We start from the raw sequence: 6262 nt of genomic DNA on the forward strand, positions 1-6262 counted from the left end.
CGTATACATAGCGTTAATCATAACGTGATCACTCTACACATCCGATTAAAAATCATATTCGAAATCTATGAAAGCCACACTCCATGTAAATTGTTGTTGGTGGAAATATTTAGAAGAATACACTAAACTGTATTTTCTGTGGGCTATGATCATTGTTAAAGGCCCAACTGAATTATATTTGTCATTGTCCTCGGTATATGGACGCAACCAGATAAGTTCCTTCTTAATTTTATCTTATTTTTAACTATCATCTTGCCTAATAAATTTTATCATGTATGTGCCCCTTTATGCATTATTTATTTATTATGATATCTTGCTTTTAAAATGTGGTGGTAGAGTTATGTTTTAAAATAACTAATAAACTAGTGTAACTAACCTTGACGAAGTAACAAAGGAAATTAACCTTGATTAAGCATTTACCTTGGCCGACAAGGCAACAATTTAGATCTTGATAATAATCATAGACTGTGCACTGTAATTCGGTTGTAATCTCAACAATCTTGCCAATTCAACAAAAGGTACGCTATTATTTTTATTTTTATTTTAATTGTTTGTTAGTTGTCGGAAGTTTCCTTCTTTACATTGATTTGCAATTTGATTTTTTTAAATTTTGTATTAATATAATACCATCACAATGAAATTTTATTATTAATTTAATTGAAATTTAAGATATTAAACTTTCAAAAGGTTTTGATTCATGTGCTAAAATTTAGAAATTAATGAGCTAAGAATATCCAATTCCATAATTTTAACATAGTGTGCTACTGTGCTGCATAGACTTATGTAAGCATGTAACTCATAATTAGGAATTATTTTTGTTATTCAATGGATTAAAGTGCATATTTCTTGATCAAATTTTTATGTGATTTAAATTATGAATGAACTTTAATTGAGTTGTAATCTAGTGCTCATTGTACATAGCACATGTTGGAGTATAAAATGTTGGACTTCAATCTATAAGAATTATATAACAGTATGTATACTAATAATAACCATTTATGTTATGCGGCAAAATTCTTTCACAAGGAGTGCCACTAATCCATAGTAATGATTACTTAACTTGGTACTATATTGTACTGTAACACCAACACTAAGTATTAAGAATTATTTAAATCTATGCTTTTTGATCTTGTTTATTGTAAGGAATGAATTATGATTATTATTGCTACCTTATTTTAATAAACCATGGTATAAGAATTACTGTGTGATGTTTGATTATATTCTTTTGATTGCATATGGAGTATTTATATTTGGTCATTGCCTCACATAATATCTAATCTTAATTATAATTCTAAGATATTTTATTTATCAAGATATCTATGTGTACCGAGATTCCTTTTTGATTAGTATGTTACAAGTTCTAACAAACTAATTAAAGATAAGATTGACTTTATCAATTCGTAGCTCTATTAACCAAGAGACCAATTTTATTCGTATATCAAGTCTATTTTGCATCCTTAGTATTAACCAAATATCTATATTTATTATGTTCATCCATAATTTAATTTATCTTTATTTGTTTTGTCGAGGAATTGCTTGATACTTGATAACTTGATACTAGTCAGATGCATGTCTGTACAATTGTATTTTAAACTATAAAATCAATGATTGGTTGCAAGCTAATACTCTATAATTGCATACTCCTTTTTCAATTTTGGACTTGAAGTTCCAAATTTTGTTCTATTAATATATACTTTACAATATCTCATGAACATGCATTAAAATTGACATTAACTTAGTAACCTTATAAGAGGGTACTATTATGAAACATACTAACACGATGGTATAAGTATTGTTTGATGTGTGATTGAATTTGATTATATAGTTATATACATGAATTTGAATTATAGGAATGATGAATAAATTGAACGTGAAGTATTCATACGTAACGACTTGAATTTCCTTAAACTAATGAATTAAAGGGTCAAATATACCGTATATGTGGCCTGAATATGTCCACCAGTCACAGGACTAAAGTGATTTTATAAACACAATGTCAAGAGAAAAATATACAAAATATTTTGAATAGTTCTAATATTGTCTATTGGTTGCACATTTAAGGTATTGAACTCGGTCTATATATATATATAAATGTTGATAAATAACTGAATTTACTCATTCCCATAAGTGAATGATAATTCTTATGATTAAAAGGTATATGTTTCCATGATGATTATCATTCATGTAAAGTTCATAATAATTACAAACATGAGTACATAATATTCATTTGAAATAAAATTAATCTAAGCATGACATTGTGAAAAGATTAATTAATTAGTTGAATAATGTATTCACTATGCCCATACTTTTGAGAATTTTCAATATAAAGATTTATATAATTGGGCAAGAGGAAAATAATAACTTTGCTTTGTTTGATACTTGCATTGCTAAAAGAATTAATGGATTAAAAGGAGCAAGGGATTTAAAGATTGTTGGACTATTTTTATACCCCCATATGCAAGGATTAGGGGGAGATAGTGTTTATTCCATTGTTTTTATGTAATCCTTGCACATGAATAATTAAATATGTTGATGGTCAGTTTGGTACATACACTAGCCTAAATATCAATGATTTAATGATTTAATAGAGGTGGCCACATGATAATCAAATATTTAGAATGATATCATCCTGAAGATGGAAATGAATAAATGTCATTGACTATATACCAACTGTAAATGCTCCAATTAAAATTGATATCCCAAAAGGATAACAATAGTTTCTAATGATCTTAAAGCACGCCTGAAGCGTAGTAGCCAATTAAGTTCCAAAGATAAGAATTTTCAAACAGGAAAGAGCAATTATTGACAATAGCAAATTTGAGAAAGTGATACATTGTACTAGATCTATATAAGAGAATATGTTTAGTAAAATTATTATGTACCATGATTATATAAAATACTCCAGAAGAGTATAAAATGTCCAACAAGATTAGCATGTATCAAGATTATAATCAATGCTCCAACAAGGTATGAGCTGAGTTATTATTGGATCAAGTATTCAAGTATCAGTTGATTGTCTTGCCAAATGTATAAGAAACATACATTGGTGTTCTAATATCACATCATACTCATGGCAATGCATAAAATATATCTAATAAAGTAAACACTAGTGTTGGAAAAATGACCAAAATTTAAATTTAGATAAACGGTTGGATGTGATAATTAAATTATGCCATCGGGGTTCAATAAATACCCGTTATGGAAACCTGAAGTTTCATTTGATAATGTGCTGACACTCTCTCAATGTTAGATATATAAAATGAATTGAATGGCAAGACATAACATTGAGATTGAGCTATATTTGGATTGTAATTTTTAATGATTTGTGTTGAAGAAAATTTCAAGAGATAATATATTCGTTTAGAATAAATTTTCATACGAAAGAGTAATAGATGACTAGAAGTTCACCAAAATAACTTATATGTTGTCACATGTTGGTGACCAGAAGCTCACCAAATACAAGTTGTATGTGGAAATTCTGAATATTTAATTAGTATCATACTATCAAGGTTTCTAGTGATCCAGAAGATCATCACCTAGTAAAATTACAATCAAGCTTATATTTGTATAACAATTCTATTGATTGGGGCTATTGTATGTCAGCACATAAGAAATAGGAAAAGAAAGAAATTCAACTGCACAACATATGTCTTCCCATTGATATTGAATTATTGATCTCCCGAAGAGAACAAATTATGAAAGATTTAATAATAAATACGTATGCGTTATGCAATGTATAGTTAATTTTTCTTTAAAATTACTCTCTAGAAGAGATAAAAATTTGTTTAATATAATTCTTCTGAGAGATAAATTTTGATTGTGATCCTCGTATGAAATGAATTTTAATGCAAATTTATATGCTAAGTTGGTATAGAATTAGATGCCCCTATAAATGAGATATTTTACCAACTTAGGGGGAGAAGAATCAGCAAAAGTTGGAAAATCGAAAAGAATTTGATGATCCCTATTGATTAGGGGATTTTTATCCACCAAGCGCCGTTTGACAAGTGGACCAACCAGGTTCCGCCACGCGTCCTCCACGGACCACTTAAGACACGCCACGTGTCCACCCATGCCAAATGGGACAACCGGCCATCAAGGCCCATTTCAGTCTAGAAGCCCGATCGGCCCTAGGTTTACCTTAAACCTAGAGAGTTGCACGCTTCCCAAGGCTATAAATACTCGATTAATCCTCATTAATCAGGGGACCGAATACATTACGGGACACACTAATAACCGGCTGATCTCGCTAGCAAAGCAGATTACCTACATTAAATACTCTCACCTAGAGAGACCTTATTACTTTGATTTCTGTATTAATTACTCCTTAATCAGGTACTAACTTGACCGTTGGAGGCGGAGCTCTCAGGAGTCTCCGTTATTTTGCAGGTACAGGCGTCCGGTTCCAGTCTCGGAATTGTAGCTCTCCCGCAGGACATCAGAAAACCCCGAAACATTTGGCGCCGTCTGTGGGGAGAGTACTTCAGAGATGGCATCCAAGTCTGTACCGACCCCAGAAGAGAGGCGTCCCCTAGACGACCCTCAAGTTCAGTCGGACCATGATACCGAAAGTGAATTTGAAGTTGAAACTCATACAGCTCCAGACGGGACCCTAAGGGCCCGCCGTACCCGTCATACTGAAATAAGGGAACGGGAGTATCTTCAAACAGGAAGCGAGCCAGCAGGCGCACCGCTTGCTCGGCAACAGCCGACTGATGGGTCTGCTCCCATCACAAGGAACGAACTCATGACCTTCATGAGGGGATTCAAGGGAGAGATCCAAGAGTTGATCAACAAAAAACCGCCTGCTTCAGTCAAAGAGCAGGCGGCCAAAAAACCTTCCACTTCACTGAAGAGGAAGCCAGTTCAAGGGCGAGAGGCGACTCCCCATCCTAAATCTAAGAAGCGGGAGCCGTCTGCTCTTGATTTCACAAAACTCCGTTATCCTACGGGAAATAGGAAACCGGTTCGTCATATTCAGGCGGACGGGTCAAAGCAAACGTTCACAGATGCTCGGCACCTGCTAGAGCAGAAGAAGAGTGACCGATTATCAGAGTCGGCTTCTACTTCAAATTTTCAGGACAGTTTGCGAAATGCCTCGATGAGGCCAACTCAGTCGTACCATGAGAGTCAGTCAGGCGGCACCTCCCGTCAGTCTGGCTTTCATAGTGCGCAGGCGGTACCAAATTTGCCATTTGTGCCGCAACAACAATATTTTATGCAGCCACCTCCATTTGGTGGACCTACAGCAAAAAACGTCCAACCTATGGACTGGCAGCTACGGCTGCTTAGACTTGGTGAACAGCCGTCGGCCTTCTCCAAGGAAATTACTGAAGCCGCTCAGCCGGCCAAAGTAAAAAATGTTTTAGTAGGCGCCTATGATGGCACTACTAACCCGGAAGACCATCTGATGGCATTCACCAACCTGATGTACCTTCAAGGGTTGGATGATCCCACTTGGTGCAAGTGTTTCCCAGCAACTCTCAAGGGAATTGCACAGCAATGGTTCGGCAACCTGCCGACTGGTTGTGTAAACAGTTTCAGGACGCTTGCTTACTTATTTGTCTCCAACTTTGCAATGAACATCCCTGCGAAGAAAACGACCCTTGATTTGGGAACAATTCAGCAGGGTGAAAAGGAGGGGCTTCGTTCCTACATCAGGCGGTTCAACCTGATGAGAATACAGATTCAAGGGTTACCGGATGAGGTAGCTTATACTGACTTTTTTAGAGGTCTCAAAGACGGGTCTACCTTCAAATTTGATTTAGTTCGAAAAAGGGTGGCGACTCTTCAAGAGGCCTTGATTGAAGCAGAAGCCTATATACAGGCGACTGATCTGTGTACAATGAAACAGTCGGACGGGAAGAGGTTCGACAATAGAGAAGGACGACAGAAACAGTCGTCCAACAAAGATGAAAAAAGAAAAGGGGTCTGGGCGGCTGATTCCTCTAAACAGCCGGCCAAGAAGAAAAAGGAATTCAAACCATACTCCCCAAAGTATGTGTTTAACAAGGATAACCAGTTTATCCTAAAAGAAATAAAGGGACGGCTCTCAATTGAGAAACCGCTCCCCATGAAGGGTTCTGCGAGCAACCGGAACCAAGACAAAATCTGTGCTTATCATGATGACATTGGTCATCACACCAACGACTGCATTAGTCTCATGCGGTACCTAGACCGCTTGGCTGATCAAGGTGATCTTGACACTTATGTCAAGAAATCTACGGGGAATACTTCCTCAAAAAAGCAGTCGGCCAAAAAG

Source organism: Chenopodium quinoa, unplaced genomic scaffold (genome assembly GCF_001683475.1).
Source record: "Chenopodium quinoa cultivar QQ74 unplaced genomic scaffold, ASM168347v1, whole genome shotgun sequence".
NCBI lineage: Eukaryota > Viridiplantae > Streptophyta > Magnoliopsida > Caryophyllales > Amaranthaceae > Chenopodium > Chenopodium quinoa.